This window comes from Triticum aestivum, chromosome 4A (assembly GCF_018294505.1).
Source record: "Triticum aestivum cultivar Chinese Spring chromosome 4A, IWGSC CS RefSeq v2.1, whole genome shotgun sequence".
In the NCBI taxonomy this organism is placed as follows: Eukaryota; Viridiplantae; Streptophyta; class Magnoliopsida; order Poales; family Poaceae; genus Triticum; species Triticum aestivum.
Window position 1 is genome coordinate 641,364,633 of NC_057803.1, and position 23,603 is coordinate 641,388,235.

Consider the following 23,603-nt stretch of genomic DNA (forward strand, 5'->3'; position numbering starts at 1 on the left):
GAGGAACAATGACTGGGAGAAGGTTCTTAGCATGTGCCGAGACGGTATTTTTCTTGCCTCGGTGATTAAGCACCGGATGTGTTCATTGAAAGTGGCAGAGTACTATTTGCCACCTGTGATTCAGTTATGTGCATGCTAAATTTGTTAGTCATATGTGCCCTACTGTAGTGCTGATTGTGGGAATGCTCATTATTAAGTTCAGTGGACTGCATTTCTGCTAAAATATATGCTCCTGTTGTGTGCACATGCTATTTATTTACACTTCTTTCCAAATGCAGTGTTGCTCAATATTATGTTCAGTGTAGCCAGTTAGTAACTATTGCTTACTGCTGACAGTAGGTAGTCTCATTAGCTAGTTTGTTGCTGCAGGCTAGTGTAGTGTATTTAGTTGGGCAAAGTAGTTCACATTGTATTGCTTATTACTATTGATAGTAGGTAGTCTCAATGGTAGGAGTAATGGTAGTGCACATTTAGGATTCCATTATATTAATGGTCAATTCTTGGCAACTGTTGTTGCTTAGCACATGGCTGCTTAGCAACTGCTAAGTTGAATGGAGTGTTACTCTGCTGCCTGGTAAATATATTGATCATCCATTGTAGGATTACATTAATTTATTTTACAATGTGCTCCTATTGCTTAGCAAATGGCTGTGCAAATTCAGTTAATGTCAGTGCCAACACTAGGTACTGCCATGAACTAACAATTGCTTAGTACTCTTAGTAGTTGTATTGTACTAAATTTTGCCCTTCTAATTTTTTCAGGAAGGTCAAAATTGTGGGTTTGTTCAGTGGGTTGATGAGCAGTGTCCCCCAACAATGGAGAATTCATTGTTGAAGCTTTGCTCAATGGTTGAAGAGAGCAAGTGTGCTAGGGTGAATGATAATCTTGAAAGTGCTTTCACTATTCACGAGTTGACAGAAGAAAAGAACAAGCTGGATGCAGACTGTGACAAGTTAGTGAAAGATGTGCATCAACTTCTGGATATGTAGGAGGATAGGGTTGTGGATTTCAGTTATCTGCAGTCCAACATTACATATCAGTACCAATGCGGAGTTGAATTGGTTGCTGGTATGAAGGCAAAAATGGCAAAGAAAGATGCAGCTACAGAGAAGCTTCAACAGAAGTATGAACTCCTGTGCAACCTGACAAGTGCTCAAGCAACTGCCATCCAGAACCTGAAGTTGAAGAATATGCAAGAGAAGGAATTGCTTAGAGAGGCTAGGATGAATTTGGAGTTGAAGAATGTAGAGTTGACAAAGTTTGAGGAGAAGCTCACCCAAGAGAAGCTAGAGTTGAAGTTCTAGGTTGCTGATCTGCTGAAGCTCAAGGAAAACCATAATGAATAGAAGCAAATGCAAGAGTTTAAGATTACTGAGCTCATGAAGGCAGAGGAGAATCTAAAGGAGAAGATCAAGGGGATCCAGGCCTTCTTATAGAACTGAACAAGATGAATTGAGATTAATGGGCATTGCAGACCTTTTGGGAAGGATGGCTGTGCAATGACCTACTAACTTAGAATTATGGTTGTGTAATGTACGGTTCTAGTACTAATTGTGAACTCTAGCTATTTATGTACCTAGTAGTTATGCTATTCATCCTTTTGTGAGAAAAGGATGGATTGTGCATTTGAACTCCACTATGTAATGTGAACAATGGTTGTGTATTCCTATAATGTGTTGAACTCCAGTTAGTATCGTTTGCTTTCAATGTTAGGCTGAAAATGATGACATACTGATGCTTATTTTATACTGATGGTGGTTTCGTTGACCCCGAGCCACCAAAACCCAAAATGATGGCTTTAGGTGGTTTCGTCGACCCCGAGCCACCCTAGACCCTAGTTGATGGCTTTAGGTGGTTGCGTCGACCCCGAGCGACCAAAACCCTAAATGATGGCTTTAGGTGGTTTCGTTGACCCCGAGCCACCCTAGACCCTAGTTGATGGCTTTAGGTGGTTTCGTCGACCCCGAGCGACCAAAACCCTAGTTGATAGCTTTAGGTGGTTTCGTCGGCCCCGAGCCACCAAAACCCAAAATCATGGATTTAGGTGGTTTCGTCGACCCCGAGCCACCAAAACCCTAAATGATGGCTTTAAGTGGTTTCGTCGACCCCGAGCCACCCTAGACCAAAAGAACCATTTTGAGTACTCCATTTTGAGTACTCATCAACCTATCAATCATAAAAAGAACCATTTTGAGCATAGAAAACATATCAATAACCCCATTAATATATCCAGCATATCAATAACTCCATTTTGAGTACTCATCAACATATCAATCATAAAATGAACCATCCAGGCTTGCATAATATAATGAGTACTCATCAATAACTCCAGCATATCAATAACTCCAGCAATATATCCAATAATATATTGAGTACTCATCAACATATCACATGAAGATAGTCCATTCCAGGCATTCACTCATAAGATGCATCCACATGAACAAAAGCCTTATATGGCATTGATTCTTAAATTACACCACCAAAGCAAGATCACATTGTATAATAGGATGCAAGAACACACACATGAAGTATCTAGTTACCACTTGCATAGAAGTAGCTCCCCCATCCACTATTTCTACCACCAGCACCTCTCCCCGCAGTAGATGTGGAGGGACCAGATTGCCTTGGGGCAGAGAATGTACCTCTCCCTCTCCCAGCACCTCTCCCGGCACCTGGTGTAGCACCTCTACCAGCACCTCTCCCAGCACCTCTCCCAGCAGCTGCAGCTGCAGCACCTCTCCCAGCACCTCTCCCAGCAACTATAGTTGTAGCACCTCTCCCAGCACCTCTCCCAGCTCCTCTCCTAGCTCCTCTCCCAGCACCTCCTGTTCCAGCTGTTGGTGTTGTTGTAGGAGCTGGATGAGAAGTTCTTGTAGGAGCTGGTGTAGTAGCAACACCACCACCATTGGAATTCCTTGCAAGAGGCTTGCATAAACAAGAAGGAAAATGAGTTAGTACTTAAAAAAAATGGAATGTACAAGAAGGAAAACATGTTACTACTTATAAGAGGATTACCACATGTTTGTTCTTCCTCAAAGCCAGCTCAGTTTCAACTGCTTGATGCAGCTTGTGTACCTATGTCCTTGCAGTCCACAATTGCCACATGTTATAATCCCCATTCTTGATGTATCCTTAGGCTTTGGAATTTCAAACTCCCCTTGATCCTCTTCTCTTTCTTTCTTCCTCTCTTCACTTTAAATGCAGGTGGGTCAATGTTTGGCCCAGGGGTCCTTGTCCAGTCATGCTCACCAGGAACTGGATAGATCATTGGTTCATAAGCTGCCACATAAAATTCTTTCTTGAAGAACTTGCTGACATAATCCTCTGGTTTTCTTTTGCCCTTGTTTATTGCTGAGATGGCATGGTTACATGGGATGCCACTGAGGTCCCATTTTCTGCACCCACATGTGTGCACTTGCAAGTTAACAACATGGGTTTTCTGCCCACTTGTAACTTGCCACAAGTCCACACCAGCTTGAATTGGTTTGCAATATTTGGCCCTCTCCTTCTCAACCTCTAGCTTCTCACTACAATGGGGTGTTATGTCCCATCTAGCTTTCTTTCCACTCTCCCTATTCCTATGCCACCTCATCATCTGCTTATCCTTTATTCCATCACACATTGTCCTAATTGGTTTCTTCCTAACATCTATGACATACTTGTTGAATACCTCAGACAAATTGTTAACTACAAGGTCAGTCTTGCACTTTGTGTCAAATGCATGCCTTGCCCATGTTTTCTTGGGTATTTGACAAAGCCACTCCCAAGCTTCCTCACATTCAGCTCTAAGGTCATTCATTGCAATATTAAATTTGTGTTCACTATATGCATAGGCAGCATTATCCATACACTTCTTAAGATCTCCCCCCCCCCCTAAACCCAGCATTTTGGAAGTTTGCATAGATATGCCTAAGGCAAAACCTTTGGTTGCACTTAGGAAAGACAACATTCACTGCATTTAGTAGGCCCTGGGACACACAATTAAACTAGCTACTTGGCACTTACCCTTGTTGTCTCTGTACAGTGACTCGTACTTCTGTGCAAGCCACTTGGCACTTACCCTTGTTGTCTCTATGCTAATAGGGCAAGTGTGCTTAATTCTCATCTTCTTAATTACAAAAGTAGTTTCACCTTTTGTAACTGCTGCCACCATAAAGAAGTTGCAATGTTTTTGGTTGCATTCTACAATTATTCTTTGATTTGAGTTCCTATTATATTTGAAGTTTGTGCCTTGAGTCATGTGTAAGTTCAACAAAGCCTCTCTGAATTGATGTTGATCCAAGAAACACATCTTTAGACATAATTGCTCATGTGGTGCCTCCATTTTCTCATTGTACCATTTTCTAGGAGGCCTCTGCTTTGCCCTGCTCTTCCTTTTCTTTGGCAGCACAAATGACAATGGATCAAAACCATCATCATCAGCCTCCTTCAACAATCCTTTCTCTTCTTCATCAGATGAAGGTTTGAAATCAGGTTCCTCCTCTTGAACTAAACTTGAATGTGTCCTTATTGTAGGCCCTTTCCTAACTGGAAGCTTCTATTTCTTCTTCTTCTTCTCTTCATGTACAATTACAGTTTCTTCATCCTGTGAAACAACTTTGTCATCTTCATCCATTTGAAAAGGTTCCTCAACCTCTGTGTCACCCTCATAATGCACCACTTCTTCCTCCTCAGATTCTTCATCATATGTGTCTTCCTCTTCTATTTCATCATACTCTCTTTGTTTCTTTCCCTCATCCATGTCTATGTCATCAACATCACCCATATAAAAAGGGTTTACATCACTGTCATCTTCACCTTCACAATCAGAACCACCACTGCCATCATATCCCTCTTCTTCTTCTATTTCCAAAACAACTTTCAGTTTTCCTTTTACATTCTTGCTCTCTTGTGTGCAAACACCAGTACCATGAGCTACACTGCAGCTGCTACTCTGACTTTCAAAGGCAACTCCTTCTTGATCAACATCATAGATGGGTGGCTCACTGAGATCATATAACACGGGCTCTTCATACACAACAGTGGATAATTCTTGCTTCTCAAACTGGCTGCAAGGAGGTGGACATGCCCTCACTAGCAAATTTATAAGCATACACTCCTCAACCTGCCTCTTTACTAATTGCAACTCAGCATTACTCTCTACCATCTCCAATCCTTTCTCCCCTAAATTTGGATTCTCAATGTGAAACATCAGATCATACTCACTAAATCCTTGGGTTCCCATCACTGCAATCATATTCAGGTATGTTACATCTGAACTACAGAGCTTCAGCTCAAACATTTCTGAAGCATCAAAATGGAACCTAACATCCAAAATGTCATCATACAAACCGCAAAATGAAATAACAGACAAAAATGGTTAATAAACAATTTTACTTAACATATAGCTAACATATAAACAAAGCTTTGCTTAAGTTAACATATAAACAAAGCTTTGTTTAAGTTAACATATAAATAAAGCTTTGTTTAAGTTAACACATAAACAAGTTAACATATAAACAAAGCTTTGTTTAAGTTAACATATAAACAAGTTAACATATAAACAAAGCTTTGTTTAAGTTAACATATAGACAAAGCTTTTATTTACCCTTACAATATGAATAAACTAAACAATTACTACAAAATCAAACAATGTAAACAACTATCTCCATGCAACCCTAATTAAAGAGTGGGTACTTAACTCACAGCAAACTGATGTTTTGTATTTTCAGATAAGTAGTTAACAGAATTGTCCACTAATGGTGCTCTGCTCTAGTTAGGACTCATTTAATCCACTATGATTCTCTGCTCTGCTCTGCTCTAGTTAGGTAACACCTAATGCTGCTCTGACAATTTGGACTAAGAAATAACAATGTAATCCACTAATGTTGCTCTGCTCTGCTCTAGTTAGTTAACACATAATGCTGCTCTCCTCTAGTTAGGACTCATGTAATCCACTATACTTCTCTGCTCTAGTTAGGACTAGCAATTAGAGTGCTAAACATGCAGACAGTAAACCCTAATCCTAATCCCCAATTTCAGTTAGCAAGAATGGAACAGTGGAGCACTTACAGAACACCACCAAAGCCATGAGTCCAGTGATGGGCGGTGCTAGGGTTGGCCACCCAAATTCGCGCCATCCGTAGCCTCTACTGCATCGACAATGCCGGCTCCACAAAATCTTCGTCCTCGCTACTATCCTCCGAGCTGGAGTAGCCGCCACTGCCGTCGAGGCCTAAGCGGGGGAGGTTGCTGCCGCTCGCATCGCCCTGGCCATCGCCGCTTGCCGGAGTCGCCGAGGCCATCGTCGCCTAGGGCACCGCAGCCGTGGGGGAGAGGAGGGCACGAGGGAGGAGCAGCCGCGGGGTAGGTGACAGCGCCTAAGAAGTTGGATCCATGGCTTCCGCGGCGTGGTGTGGCGGGCGGCAGGGCGGGCGGGGAGGCATCCACCCGCGTGGGTGCGAGGAGAAGGAAGAGGGCAGAGCGGGGTCGGGGTCTAGCTCGGTTACACCAGCGAGACCTAAACGGTGCGGGTCGGCCTCGTCCTAGTCAGCGCACGGGCACACGCGCACTGGCCAGTGTGGCACCTGACAGGCGGGCCCAACCGGTTAGTGTATCTGTCAATACGTATAAGACGCACTTTTAGTCTTTTTTGCAATGGCTCGCCCCAATCTTGGTACTGACACATAAAAATTAACAATCTTGGTACCAATCTGCTTCCAATGCCCCAATTGTGGTACTTTTGTGCAATTTACTCAGAATGTGATGATATGCATAGTGTCGAATCCATTCATATGCTTAGTGTAGAATCCGATTACATGCTTACTTAGTGTAGAGTCCAACGATATGCTTAGTGAATCCGATGATATGCTTAGTGTAGATACAAATGATATGATGTATAGAAGCTAGCCGATGACATGCTTAATTAGTCTAGAGTCCAATGACATACATGCTTACTGTCCGATCGATGACATGCTTATTGTCCGATCCATACTTATTAGTAGATTTCAAGCTTAGTAGAAATGTAGTACTGTTTTTCATAGTGTAGAAATCTATACTTAGTAGAAATATATTTGCAAGAGTATGTGCAAGACTACTTATTGATTGATATGTTTTTATTATTCAGAAATTGCCAAAGAGCCTATCTGTGAGTTGTGGTATTGGGCCTGATGAAGAAGGCTCTGCTGGAATACGCCTTACCGCAAGGGGCTCCGTCACCACCTGTGCGTACGACCTGGATACAGACGGTCGCACACTCTTCAGCTTGGTTGGGTGGAAGAACTTCCTCGTTGGCAAGAATCTTCGTGTTGGACAGGTCATCCTAATTACTATCAGGAACACCCACTGCCATGGCTTGAGGATGATGGTCGTCGCCGATATCATCTAGAACTACATATGTGTGTGGCTGTATGACTACCCCTAGTAGACTGCTATATGTTGTATGACTACCTAGTACTGCTTATCATATATGCTACTGTATGAACCATATATGTGTGTGAGGATGCATGTTGACTATATATGAGTACCTAGCTATAATGCTTAATGATATTGTATGACTACTCTATGAATATATGGTATCGTGGTTAATGATATTGTTATCTGGTATATGTGAAATTGCAGTATGTACCAGCGCTACTAATAAGGCGCTACAGCTAACAGATAGTAGTAGCGCGGTATGTACCATAGCTACTACTATTAACTATATCAGTAGTGCTTTTCCCACACGCGCTACAATAGGAAGCAGGGAAAAAATGTTGAAAGATACAACTACTTAATACTAGTGTGTGTGTAAAAGCACTATTGATATAGTCAATAGTAGTAGCACTGGTACATACCGCGCTACTACTATCTGTTAGCTGTAGCGCCTTATTAGTAGCGCGGCCACCCACGCTACTAATAGCATTAAAACCCGCACTACTACTAGGGTTTTCCCTAGTAGTGGGCAGTTACCCAGGTGGACGATGGGCTTGATCCTCTCTACAGCGGCACCGTGCCCTCCTTCTATGTTGCCTCTGGTCCTCTTCCCTGAATAGATATGGTGGGAATGGTTGCCACAACGACCAGTTTGAAGGGGGACATGAGCGCAGTCTATCCTGAGTAAAGATGGTCCTCGCCTACAAAGCTTCCATCCATGACGCATTGGTTGGCTCAAGGATGACCACTGCCCTAGCGCATCCATCATATTGGTTTTCTTTCATCGATCAGGAAACCTTTGGGGTTGCTTTGGGAACCGATGGCTGGCCTTGCTCTCTTATAGCATGAAAGAGGAAAACCTCCTAGTCCGTGATGGTTGGCGCGACGCCTGCTGTCTTCTGTCATCCATGTGGTGGGCACGAGCCGCACAACCGAGCTGAATGCCCTTGACCTGCTCGCCTCTGGGAGGTGCCTCGGCAGTCCGGCTCACGAGTGGGCCTCGTGAGGATCTCGGTGATGCCGCTCCGCCAGGCAGCTCGCCTTCTCTTCGAAGAGGGGGGCTCGCGATGTCCGCCTATGGGCCTCCTTGCTGGGCTTTCGCCATGCGCCTCGCCCTGGGCCGTAGGCAGACGGGCATGGATACCTTAGGGTCCATGGTCCCAACAAACAGGCTGAAGAACTATTGAGAAATGATAATGATTGGACACTTTCTGAACCACCACCTAAACCAACTCTGAAGAAGAGAGGTATTCCATTCCTCAGTCCTGAAGATATGCCAGAGGCAAAGAAGTCTATGAAAGGAAAGGGTATTAAAGCTGAAGATGTTAAGAATTTACCACCTATCAAAGAGATAAATAGATTCGATACCCCGACACAAGTAGTAGAGGTAATTTATCTTATAAGATTTGATGAATGTGATGTCCCTTATAATAAATCTTCTAGTCAATACTTGGATGAATTTAATAACTACATCGTTAAGCAAGAACACTTTAATATCTATGTTAAAAAGCAATTGAAACGTAATGCTTTCATGATTGAGTGCTTGAGTGACTTGATGTTTAGAATTGCTAATGATGTTAATGGTTTTAGTAAACATGCACTACTGGAAAGCTACTTTGCCATCTGCCAGCTCTTTGCCGTCAGCTAGCGGACGACAAAGAAGCTCTTTGCCATCAGCTACCCAAAAGCAGACGGCAAAGAAATGGCAGACGACAAAGAAGCTCTTTGCCGTCCGCGGGATCTTTGCCGTCCGCTGGCAGACGACAAAGAGAGAGGTGGCCCCCACCCCCCGCCCGTTTGGAAAAAACTTAATGGCCCACCTCTTTGCCGTCTGCCAGCAGACGGCAAAGAGGCAAAAGGGCGGATGGCAAAGATAGGCGGACGGCAAAGAGGACACTACCTAAATGCCCGTACCCCCCTGCCCGTTACTCTCTGTTCTCTCCTCGCCGACGCGCCCCGCCCCACTTCCCACCCCACCGCCGCCGCCGCCGCCCGCCGCGCGCCGCCGCCCCCAAAACTCGCCGCCGCCCGGTCGCCCCACCACCCGCCGCCCCACCGGCCCCCCGCCCCGTCGCCACTGTCGCCCGGCACCGTCGCCCCCCCGCCCCGTCGCCCCCGCCGCCCCGTTGCCCCACCGCCCCGGCCCCGCGCCGCCCCCCGCCCCGTCGTCCCCCCGCCCCGCCCCCCCCCCCCGCGCCCCGGCCCCCCGCCGCCCCGCGCCCCGGGCCCGCCCCCCGCCGTCGCAGGCCGCCCCCGCGCCCCGGCCAGCTCCTCCACCGGGGGCCTCCTCCACCGCCCCGCCCCCTCCTCCAGCGGCCCTGCCCCAGGTGAGCACCCCTCCTTTTTTTCTGTTTTTTTCTGTTTTTTTCCTTTTTAGTTTTAGTTTAGATTTAGTTTTAGTTTTAGGTTTAGTCTTAGTTTAGTTTTAGGTTTAGATTTAATTTTTTCCTTTTTTTTGTTTTATTAGTTTTAGGTTTATGTTTAGTTTAGATTTAGTTTTAGTTTTAGGTTTATTTTAGTTTGAGGAAAGAAGAAGAAGAAGAGAAAAAGAGGAGAGGAGGAGAAGAAGAAGAGGAAAAAGGAAAGGAAGAAGAAGAGGAGGAGGAGGAGAAGAAAAAAGAAGAAGAGGAAGAAGAAGAAGAAAAAAGAGGAGAGGAGGAGAAGAAGAAGAGGAAAAAGGAAAGGAGGAAGAAGAAGAAGAAGAAGAAGAAGAAGAAGAAGAAGAAGAAGAAGAAGAAGGAAAAAAAGGAAGAAAAGGAAAAGGAGGAAGAAGAAGAAAAGGAAAAAAACCCGACCCGACACAGTACCCGGCACCCCGACACGACACCCCGACCCCGAGACCCCGACCCCGACCCCGAGACCCCGACCCCGACACCCCGACCCCGACCCCGACCCCGACACCCCGACCCCGACACCCCGACCCTGACCCCGACACCCCGACCCCCCAAGCCTGACCCGACACCCCGACCCCGACCCTGACACCCCGACCCCGACCCGACACGGTACCCAGACCCCGACCCGGCACCCCGACATGACACCCCGACCCCGAGACCCCGACCCCGACACCCCGACCCCCCAAGCCTGACCCGACACCCCGACCCCGACCCCGACACCCCGACCCCCCGAGCCTGACCCGACACCTCGACCCCGAGCCTGACCCGACACCCTGACCCCGACACCACACCCCGACCCCGAAACAACACCCCGACACTGACACGGCACTACCCCGACATCGAGACGACACCCCGACCCCCCGACCCCGAAACAGCACCCCGACCCCGACAGGACACCCCGACCACTGACACCTCCCAAAAAGGTGTTCTTTGGCCTTCCAGAGGCCGACGGGGTCATATATTTGTGAATTATTAGTTAGGTCATATATTTTTCGATTTTGTTACGAAAAACATCATATATATTTGTGAATTATTAGTTAGGTCATGTTGATGCCAATGAACCCTATGAGCCCGTCATTGATTATAGTGATGATGATGATTATGCATTTATTGATGATACTGATCGACATTATTAGTAGTGTCAGGTATTACATTTTTTTATGTTGTACTTGATGATGATACACTTAAGTGATACACATATTATTATTCATGTCGGTCTATTTTTATGTTCTACTAATTTCGTTTACTGTTTGTCATGGCAGGTGTTGAAAGATGGTGGGCGCTGGTCGGGAGCGTGGTCTAAGGTCTTCCATTCCAGACGAACCTCTCCGCCGAGCGTTGCTGGACAGTATGGCCACACCGCCGGGCCCTTCTTCGTCGACCGCGGTGCCCAGCAGGGGACGAGGTAGGAAGAGAGGAGGTGGGGCACGTGGTCGTGCGAGAGGACGTGCGAGAGGAGGTAGGGTGACTGCTACGGCGCCTTCCTTGCCGCCACCCCCAGCTGTTTCACCCGAGCACGTGACTGCTAGGGTGGACTCGTCCGAGGAGGAGGCTACACGGACTCCGGTCCACGAGCCTCCGGTCCACGGGTCTTGGGCCCACGAGCCTCGGGTCGACTGGCCTTTGGCCCACGAGAGTTCGGCCCACGTGACCCAGGAGGAGATCACGTCCGGATGGGGTACCTGGCCGGATCAGCCCGAGGAGCCGAGTGGCCATGCTGATGATGGCGGGGAGCCGACTGATCTTGAGGAGGAGGTGGCACCGTCAACCAGCATGGTGCTACACGGCTCACGTCCGTGCCGGTGACCCGCGAGCAGAGGTGGTTGATTTTCCCTGATGGGGAGAGGTACGTAAGTGCATTTAATATTTTTGTACCTTGTGCATTCATGTTTTTTCAAATAACTAATGCGTTGGCCTTGTCATGCTGCAGGGGTTGGGACCACCATCATAGTGTCCGCCGGCCCAACTCCGTCCTTGGAGTTCTTTGCCGGCAAAACTTCCCGGGGTTTGTCACGTTGCCTCGTGAGGGTCGGCTTCCAGAGCTTGGATTGAGCTGGGAGCACTACGTGGCTGCCCCGTCCCGCCGGATGAGATTATCGACGGTGTCGTGTGCGACACGAGGGCAGACATGGTGATAGAAAGTTCTGGGTAATTTCTCCTTTACACATTTAAAAATCTTCAACTAGCTAGTTATTAATTGTACTAATCAATATTGTCTCATTTGATTGCAGACATTCTACAGGTGTGAGGAGGGATACGAGGAGGACGCGGCACATGTTATCGAGAACGTCTGCAAGCGCCTACTCCAGAACTTACGGCACGAGGCTCGGGTGCAGGCTGTTCGAGACTACTACGCCTTGCGTGGTATCAAGAAGACCAAGCCGGCGTGCCGCGATAAGTTCCTGAGTAAGGAGCAGTACATGAAGGTAATTCTTAAGGCCTTCTCTACTTAAGTTCCTTCATTTAGTAATTCTTAGCCGTAGCGCTCAAGTTTCTATTTGCTAACTTAGGCGCCTCCGAGATGGTGTGCGGATCGGATGGATTGTTGGGAGGTGTTGGTCGATGAGTGGTGCTCAAAACAATGGCTAGCCCTCCACAACGAGGCCAAGGACAAACGTGCCCAAATGGAAGGTGTGCCACACCATCAAGGCAGCTCCAACTTATATCAGTTCGGGCGCAACTGGGTATGTGGTTTGCTTCATGATTCATGCAATTCATTCATCATGCTAGCTTGAGCCCTTTAATTACTAATTTTCATTGTTTCTCTCTTTCAGGCACGCTACAATAAGGCGGATAAGGTGCCAGAGGTGTACGACCTGTATGCCATGGCCCACACTGCCTCTTTCAAGAAAGTCAAGGCTTTCTCTCAGTCTGACCTCGATGATGCAAACAACTTCACCAACATCTCCTCCCACAACAAGCTCGTGAGATATAGAGATGAGGGGAAGGCGAGGAAAGGGGAGGACTTTAACCCGAGCCAGGGTCCCATTGATCCAGAGCTGTTGATGATATCTGGTGGCGGGAGGTCCCATGGCTCCATAGCCATTGGAGATGGACTTATCCGTTGTCCTAGCACTCTCCCGGAGATCAAGGCGCGCCAGTCGAGCTCCGCTCCTGAGATAAGGCCTCGTGAACGGCCAGTGCAACTCGCCATCAAGGTTAGTGATACGTACTCAGTTATCTTTCTCCATTACATTGTGTGCGCTTCCATCAATGATTACAAATGGTCATGTGAGTGGTGTTGCAGGCTGCTATACAGAGTGAGAGAGATAGAACGGAGAAACTTCTGGCGGAGGCGGCGGAGAGGCAGCGGGAGTTGGAGGAGAGGACGACAAAGATGATGGAGGAGGAGAGGGCACGGAATGACATGCAGGCAAGGGCCATGTACGAGCTCCTTGTGGTAAGTTTCTTCTGCAGATTAGCCAAAACATTCATGTAGTGTTTGTCTCATTACTAACTAGTATGACTGAGTCGTCAAAACCAAATGTGCAGTCTGTGTGCGAGAAGACAGGTCAGACCGCTCCGCCGATGCCAGTGATTGCTCCTGGGACCACGGTGAGTTTTATTTGAATGGACATTACTTGCTAGTCTTAACATTTGAGTGTCATCATGCTAACAAGACATTGGAAATGATCTTTGGTGCAGCGTAACTCCAGACAAGCATCGCACGATCCTTCTCCAGCTACCGACACGAGCCACCCCGCTCCTACACCTCCTGGATCTTGGTAAGTTTATCTAGTGTTTTGCTTAACACATGCATAAAGACCTAGACTTAGCTTTATTTCCTCCAATGCTTACCATAATGACCTAGACTTAGCTTCTTCTCCTCCAAAATGACTTAATAAGCTTACTGACCTCCAAAACCATCCATTTTACCTAAGTTAGCTCTAAAACGATCTGTACTTAGCTTACTTATGTCAAAAATTGCATAATTAGCTTAGTTAGCTCATAGACGATCCATTTTACCTAAGTTAGCTCTAAAATGACCCATTTTACCTAGGTTAGCTTATAAATGATCCAGTTCATCCAAGTTAGCTCAAAAATGACCCATTTTACCTAGATTAGCTCCTAAATGATCCATTTTACCTACGTTAGCTTTAAAATGACCCATTTCACCTAGGTTAACTCCAAAATGACCCATCTTACCTAGGTTATCTCATAAACGATCCATTTCAACTAATTTAGCTCATAAACGATCCATTTCACCAAGTTAGCTAAAAAACGATCCATTTCACCTAAATTAGCTCTTAAATGATCCATTTCACCTAAGTTAGCTCAAAAAGATCCATTTCAACTAAATTAGCTCATAAATGATCCATTTCACCTAAGTTAGCTCAAAAACGATCCATTTCAACTAAGTTAGCTCATAAATGATCCATTTCACCTAAGTTAGCTAAAAAACGATCCATTTCACCTTAGTTACCTCAAAAACGATCCATTTGACCTTAGTTAGCTCATAAACGACCCATTTCAACTAAGTTAGCTCATAAATGATCCATTTCACCTTAGCTAGCTCATAAACGACCCATTTCAACTTAGTTAGCTCATATATGATCCATTTCACGTAAGTTAGCTCATAAATGATATACTCTTCTTGTTCTAGTCTTCTTCTTGTTCTACTCTTCTTGTTCTAGTCTTCTTCTTGTTCTACTCTTCTTCTTGTTCTACTCTTCTTGTTCTAACTTTCTTATTTTTCATTTTGCAGATTTCATTCACTTGACGAAAGCTTGCATAGATGGAGTGCTCCTTATCCCTTTCTCTGTTTCTTTTGTATCGTTGAACTATGCATGTATCGTTGGATGAAACTGTTGTAATATATATGGTTGGATGCCTCTATGTTGAACTTGTTATGTATGATGGAACTATGCATGTAATATATATGGTTGGATGATGAAGTTATGTGTTGGATATCTTATATGTTTGCTCTATAATGGCCTTTTGAAATATATCTATATATGTCATATATATATTTGTGATGAAAATTGTTGGATTTAATAAAAAACAGATAAAAGAGCCAATATGCAGGCTCTTTGCCATCTGCCACCGACGGCAACGGGCTCTTTGCCGTCTGCCGTGGACGGCAAAGAAGACACGTGGCATCTAGCTGTGCTTCCTGGGAGCTGACCCATTTGGTCAATTTGCCTACAGTGGCAGACGGCAAAGACTTTGCCATTAGTGGCAGACGGCAAAGAACCTACCATGTAGTGACGTGTAGATGACATCACACGGCGGACGGCAAAGACACTAGAAATTTTGCCGTCAGCGGCGGACGGCAAAGGCCTGCCGTTAGCCACTTAACAGACTGATAGCACAATTATTGCCGTCCGCTCTCTTTGCCGTCTGCCGCAGACGGCAAAGGGCCTTTGCCGTCAGCCGACAGGAAGCAGACGACAAAGTAGCTATTTACCGTAGCCTACTTTGCCGGAGCCTTTTGCCATCCGCGGCTGACGGCAAATACCTTTGCCGTCCGCCGTTCATGCCTTTGCCGTCCGCCGTGGCAGACGGCAAAGTAGCTGATTCCTGTAGTGATGCGTCCATGGATCACACTCAGCTGGTACAAGTTACTAAGTCACAAAATGATTTGCTTAGTGAGATGAATAATAAAATGAATGATTAAGTTGTTAGAGCAATAACTAGAGGAGGTAAAATGACTCGGGAACCTTTGTATGCTGAAGGTCATCCTAAAATAATTGAGCAAGATTCTCAAATAATTAATATTGATGTGACTAGTTCATCTAAGAAGAAAAAGAAGAAGAAAAATGATAGAACTTTGCATGCTTCTAGAGCACCTCTAGTAGAAAAACCTTCTGAGAATAGTAATGATGTTTCTATTTCAGATGTTGAGACACAATCTGGCGATGAGCATCCACCTTATGATAATGACAATGATGATGATAATGATAATGGTGTTCATGTTGATGCTCAACCAGATAATGTTGTAGAAATAGAGCCTATGGTTGATCCTGATAACCCACCTCCTAAGAATAAATGTTATGATAAACGTGATTTCATTGCTAGAAAACATGGTAAGGAAAGAGAGCCACGGGTTCAAAAACCTTTGCCTTTTCCAACTAAACCTCCACAGAATAAAGATGACGAACAATCTGAGCGCATTGTTGAAATGATTAGACATGTTTTCTTGTGTACTTGTTTGACTGATATATTGAAAATGCCTCCATGTGCTAAATAAATTAAAGATATTGTTACTAACAGAAGAAATATGCATGAAGCTAAAATTTCCACCATGCTCCATTAAAAGAAGTGATGTTAAAACTGCTTTATGTGACTTAGGAGCCGGTGCCAGTGTTATGCCTTTCTCTTTATATAGAAGACTTAATTTGAATAAGCTCACACCTACTAAAATATCTTTGCAAATGGATGATAAAACAACTGCTATACCTATTGGAATTTGCGAGGATGTGCCCATTGTTGTTGCAAATGTTACTATCTTAACGGACTTTGTTATACTTGATATGACGGAGGACGACAACATGTTGATTATCCTTGGTAGACCCTTTTTGAATACTGTAGGGACAGTTATTGATTGCAACAAAGGCAATGTTAATTTTCATGTCAATGGTAATGAGCATACAGTTTATTTTCCGAAGAAGCAAACTCAAGTGAATGTTATCAATATTATTGAAAAGGTTTCGACAATCACTATTGGAGGTTTCAAATTTCCTCTCCCTTCAGTCAAAAATATATATATGGGACTCTTATTATTGGGGAGATACTAGTGGAGGATGCTGCTAAAGCGACACTACGATCAGAGACCCTTTGACGAAACTGTGTGCGATGCATTAATGCAAATAGTGGGGTAAAAAAACTGTCAAAAAAGGTGCAAAACGTTTGCGATGACGGGTGCATCAAACAAGATTCAGATTTTAGTTTAGTGTGTGATGTTGGGCATACAGTTCAGTGCAATTAACTGTTTTCGATGAGGAGCAGGAAAAGAAACAGGCAGCCAGATTAAGGTGTGCTATAAATAGTTCATTAGGATGAATTGTTTGTGATTAGGCAACACAAAAGAAACGGTTAGCCAGATCAAGGTGTGTGCGATATACGATATGCGGTTCACTCGGATGAATTGTTTGTGTTGAGACAGGAGAACATAAACGGTTCGATATTACAAGATGTGTGTGATATGCAGCAAACAGGACTGTAATCAGAAATGTGTGCAAATACCAATAATAACACACATGATTGCCGCTAATAAGATGTGTGTGTTGTGCAATGCGATTGCATATAGAACAACAACATATATATACACACACACACACTTATAAGGACATGGTTGCATAACGAAATTAAACATCCGCATACATAGGTTGCTACTACAACCATGGCATTTAACCACACGAAAGTAAACTATTACATGCATAATTACATAGGTGGCTACTACACACATGAAATTTCCACACACCAAAGTAAACTATATATTACATGCATGATTAACTAGCATAAACGATCATCTGATCATCATCTACTGCTTGTCACGCTTGCTATGCTTGTGGCTCGACTCAGGCTCGATAATTTGGGTAACGAGGCACTTCCTCATGTCAAAAATCCGCATGTACATCTCGTAGCATGTGTACACGCGCTTGGCCACGAACCTCAGCTGAGGTTCATCTAGTTGCCGCATCCACGCCCTGTGTCAGGATACGGGACTTGTTCTCTGGGCATCCTGCTTCATCTTTTCGTAGTAGGGGTCGATGATGGCCGAGGCGAGTTCATCCAGGGAGTCCTTGTTCATGCTGCCCCAGACCCTGTAGTGCTCACGAATTTCGACAAGGTTCTTGCAGGCCAAGCCCGTAACCCTGAGCCCTTTTACATCGTTGGTGGTTTCCATCGTAGCAAATTTGTAGTCGGTGCTGTTGAAAAACCTTGCGAAATGGACGCAAGGCTATGTGGCCACCCAGTAGTGGTAGATGAGGACATGACGGCACATGCACAACTAGGCGACGACAACCTTCTCATCTTTGTCGGGAAGACCGGTGGTGTACTGGAGGTCGATGCCGACCACCTTGTACTTGTCTCCAGCAAGCAACTGCTCAATGGTATTGATGTACTCGTCCACCATGGCCGGGTTGATGGTGTACACCAACGAGAGATCCGTCTCCCTCACGTGGGTCTCCACTTTATGCTTGTAGAACTCCATTGGAGCGCCGCTAGACATCTCCTCTCTATGTGTAGTCATGGGTGTGCTTGTTGGGTTGTGGGGCGGGATCGAAAGCTTGAAGAGACTAAGGTTATAATGGTCCCAGTAATTATAGGGAAAGCCGGACGGCCTGGAATATCGATCGGCATGCCCTGATGGCAGTTCCATTTCCCAGCGCGTAACTCCATCGTGCCACACGTAACTGCATTGCGTGGCAACGCGCGCTGCGCAACCGCATGCATATGGGGCCCCCGACGTGATCATGCGTAGGCCGAACCGGTGGAAGAGCACACATGGAGGGATGCGAGTAGAGCGCTTCGTGGTCGCCTCAACAGCAAGCAATCATATATATGCATATAGCAGTTGAACAGGCAAGGAAAAGCTATCCACAACTCGAGCGCGCCGACGAACACGAGCAGAGCACGCCGCAGTGCCGAACGGCGAGCACAGCGTGTTGTGGCGCCTAGCGGCGAGCAGAGCTTGCGGAGGGACGCGAGCAGACACTATTAGGGACAACCTTATACATAGAAACATACCAGTAGCTCATGTCAAAAAGAATCGCTACTACTACTTAACATTAGCGCCCGGAAAATAAATGCGTTGCAGCTAAGATTATAGCAGTAGCGCGCCAGGTGAAAGAAGCGCTACTACTATAATTCCGACATTGCTCTGCAGGCTAGGAATAGTAGCAGCGAGCTCACGGAAAGCGCGTTGCTGCTAAGATGGTTGTAGTAGCATGTTTCGTGCAGAAAGCGCTACTGGTAATGAAAACAAAATAAAATAAAAAACATATACAAAAGTAAATGAAAATGAAAGAAATAGAAAAAGGGGACAGGGAAAAAAGAAAATGTGAAGGAAAATTAAAGAAAAATAAAAATAAAGGAGAAAGGCGTAGCAGCAGCGTGCTAGCTAACATATCAGTAGCGCGTTCATAGCTATGTTAGCTATAGCTAAAGTAGCAGTAATGCTTTTCCACGAACGCGCTACTGCTATTTTTGACTTAACCGCGTGGTTCTTCTCCCTCGGCCAGTTCCCCCAAATCCCACATTGATCTACTGTTGCTGCCATTGTCGCCCTGCATCGCCGTTGGCCGCCGCGCGCTCTCCCGTCGCCCTCCGCACGCCCTCTGCTGCCCTCGACCCTGACCCCGACACCGACCTCGACCTCGATGCCGACCCCGACCCCGACCTCGATCTCGACACCAACCCCGACCACGACCTCGACGCTGTGTGCCCCTCCCTCGGCCGCTCCCTAACTCCGCCGGCACCCAAGGTGAGAACGCCTACACCTCCTCCTCCTCCCATACCTCTGCCTAGCTAGGGTTCCTAGGGTTCATAAATTTTTAGGGTTCATCTCATTAGTTAGGGTTCATCAAATTAGCTACTACTTGTAGATGCTTAAGTAGTTATATAGTTGTAAATATAATTGTAAACTAGATGTTAGTTACGGCAGTAGTTGGAAATGCTTAAGTAGTTTTTAGGACAAATTTGTAGGGTTCATCAATGGTGCTTAAGTAGTTCTAGATGGTTAAGTACCTAGCTAGGGTTCATCTAAGTAGTTAGTACTTGTAGATGCTTAAGAACTAGGGCAGTAGGGTTTAACTAGATGTTAATTAGAGCTGTAGGGTTTAGTTTATAGAAAAAATTCAATATAGTTCTTTTTAATGTTTTTTAGTAAGTCTTTAATAGAATTAGTAAGAAAATTAATAGAACTAGTTGGACTAGTGTATTTTTTAGTAAGAACTAGTTGAATTAATAGAACTAGTTTATTTTTAGTAAGAAAATTAATAGAACTAGTTGAACTAGTTTATTTTTAGTAAGAACTAGTTGAATTAATAGAACTAGTTTTTTTAGTAAGAAAATTAATAGAACTAGTTGAACTAGTTTATTTTTAGTAAGAACTAGTTTATTTTTATTTATAGTAAGTGATTAGTTGAACTAGTTGAATTAATACAACTATTTTATTTTTAGTATGAAAATTAATAGAACTAGTTTATTTTTTAGTTAAAGCAATTATTCCCGCATCGACGTCGATGATGCCTATCCCACTTCCTCTTCGTCGACTCAGCGGAGGAGGACTGCTTGATCATAGGGGCCATATCCAGGACTGGGCTTTGTAGAGCTGGTACTGGGATGTGCTACCTTCCGGGAGGCGCGGCTTGGTGAGGAGCCAACCCGTTGTTGACCCGAACCTTCTTTGGTGGCGGTCGCGTGGGCCAGTGATGGTGCGGAGGCTTGAGGACCCCGTGGAGGTGGTACGTCACCGTGTCAGTGAGCAGGACGAGCACATCCATCGCTACATGGTAATGTTGGAGGGCAGGTTCTCCAATACCTGGTAGGTTCTTCAGGGATCTCACTAGAGCTATGATCCTGTGATGGTTCCTTCTCTTTGGGTATCCACTGCCCGGGCCGATGCCAGTTGTTCCCTAGGGTTTTAGCTGTATTAGTGAGGTTATATGTATGATACTATTCGAGATGTATTAGTGATAATATTCGATGATGTACGGATGCAAGAGATGATTTTGTTTTGCTTATTTAATGCATGCTAATTTGAATACTAATTTATTTTATGATTTAGTTTTGCTTATTGAATGCTCAAATTGGAGAACTACTCCTATTTTGAATGCTCAAATTGGAGAGCACTATGCAAGGCGTATGCATTTGATTGGTTGATAGCTTATAGGGTTGCACTAAGTTGTAAGATGAGGATAATAATGTTTTTATTTATATTTTGTTTTTGCAGCCAAATCTCCATGTTGTCGCCACTGTCGTCCATGTCCAGCCAAATCTCCATGTCAATATGAGTCCTATAAGATATTTTGAAAAGTTTTTTTTTCATATTTTCAACCATTGAAATGCAATGACCATCAAGTTTGAATGCAGTGAACATCAAGTTTGAATGCAAATATATAGGATATGTGCTTGCCCCAGTGGCCATGTTTGCAAGTAACACCTCCGAGTGGCCTATGTTTTGCCAGAGTGTTGATTTATTTCAGTTCTGGCAAATTTCAGGTGCTCGATATGTCCTTTTTCAGCAAAGGTCATGCATGATTTTTCCGTGAATTTGGGCATGACTTGTGCTAGAATATGTAGGAAATATCGAGTGGCCTGGATTTTCTAGAAAGATAATTAAACGACATTTCGGGTTGACTTTTAAGTCTGTCAAGGCTCCATACATGAAAATCCAAAAATGAGTGAGGGAGAATGTCCGCACCATATATGAGAGAGGAAGAATCCCGACTATTGTCATGGGGGTCATTTCTCCTTCTTCTCCTTCTTCTAGACCTTTGTTATGCACTAGGGGAAGGAGGAGTAACGACCATCACCGATGGTCGAGAAATCAGTGAGGGAGTGTGTCCACCATATATGAGGGAAGAAGAATGTCGACTGTTGTCTTGGCGGTCGCTTCTCCTTCATTCCCGTGTGCTAGACATTTTTGTTTAATGCACTCAGGGACGAAGGAAGGAGCGACCATCACCAACGGTCGAATATATACACCACATCAGCTAAGAGTTTTTTTTAAAAAAAAGACTCGACGGACCGATAGTCAACCCGTGCTGAATAATAATGATTTAATTTAGTTTTTGTAGTACATATATTGAATTTTAGAAGTTTAATCTTTGAATTATGAACATAGGAAATGTCGTCGGACGAAAGTCTCGCGGAGTGCTCCTGGTGCGGTGACAACCGGGGTTTCTGCAACAGGCCTCACTTGGTAGAAGGTCGGCGCTTCAGCATTAAGCTCCAGGAGACCTTCAATGTTGAAACGGTACGCTACGATGCAAAGTGCAATGTGTAATTTTCGTCTTTTACAATTCGACTAGCTTATTCCATGCCATGCAAAACGCTATGTCTTGGAGAGGTAGATTTTGAAGATCATGAAAGTGTGGAAACAAATAAAATTCACCTGAGGACCCATCATGGTATGGATTTTTAGGTAAATCTATCCAATTCTAAGAGTGTATCCCATTTTGGTTGCCCGAATTGGGAAGCACTTTGCAAGATGTATGATTTTCATGAGGATATGCTTGTCACCATGGATCTTGGTGATCCTGACATTGCCGATGACAATTTGAACATTTGGGTCCTTGTTGATACGCTTCCAATTCTACCTTTATGTGAGTTTCTCAAACATAGTTATTAAGTAATTTATATTGTTTATTTCAAAATAGTTGACAGCTTATTTCAATTGATAGCTTATTTTCATTCTTCAAAGAATGTGCGGAAGATGGTAGACAGAACCTTCTACACCGATGGCTCAGAATTAACTTATCAGGAGAAAAATCATCTGATCGCATTTATTACTGATCTTGAGAATTACAATATGTATTATCAAACTCCTCCACATTATGGTCAAAAACGTGCCACTAGTGCACGTGTTGAACTATGGTAACATCCATGGAGATGTCATGGTAAGATTTTTTTAGTATTACGACATCTGTGCATCTTTTGCATAAATTCTTCTAAAACTGAACTACATTGCTAACTACGAAGTTATTACTATGTTTTTGAACGGAAAATCCCGCAGGAGTGTGTGCCTCATCTGATGTTTCGGAAAGGTCGCCTCGATGTTTTGAATATACGGCATGGTCATCCTATGAATCACTCTTGTTCATATTGGATTTCTAAAACCAATGAAGGCATGACAATCAAAGATTTGAAAAAATGTATGGTCACTCGTAGGGAGATACTTGGAAGCAACATTCTGCGAAGGGCAAGAATTGGAGACAGGATAATCTCCATTCTCCATAATGGAGAGTTCGGGCCTATCTTGTTTTATGCTATTTTACCTAAGAGAAGGTAGTAGGTCCTATGAGAGAGAAGTAGGTCCTAGGTACAATGTGTTATTATGTGGTAAAAAGTGTTAGAGTTGATGATGATGAGGAGGAGTTGTGATTATGACTAGTGACCAACTTGCTATATGATGTCTCATTGATGAAAATGATGGTCATGAGGAGGTGTTATATGACAATGATGTATTACGATGATAAGTTGTTAATGATATGATGATGATGATATTTACTATATTATTGGGTGAAAGAACTGCAGATTAGTTTCAAGTGGATGTCCATCCACTTGAAACTAGTCCACGGTTCTTTCACACAATGATGTAATAACTCATTATGATGTAAAAACAATCTCTAAATTGCTACTGTATGAGAACTTGTATAAAGGTGTATGAATACAATATTAAATAAAAAAGAAATAGAATATGGAATAATAGTAGTAGTGTGGGCTGCCAGAAGCGCTACAATTACCAGTAGCGCTCTTCTCAGGAAGCACTACTACTAAGTGGATATCGCAGTAGCGCGGGTTGGCACACGCTACTGATAATCTTTAGCTGTAGCGTCGTATCAGTAGCGCGGTTACCAGCACTACTAATAGGACAAAAACACGTGCTACTGCTAGGCTTTTCCCTAGTAGTGAGAGGCCAACACAGTGATATGTGGCAAATAAGACGAACTGTGCGAGCGATGTCGGAGACATCAAGCACGAATCAGATCAGAGTTGCGTGTGCGATACGTGGCATACAGTTGATTCATCCTAGCAGTTTGTGATGGAATATGCCGTGTGTGTTATGGGCAAACGGTTGTTTGTATATAACCTCAAATTTAGCCAACAAAATGTTTATGCATGTTACAAAAAATATATAACTGGAA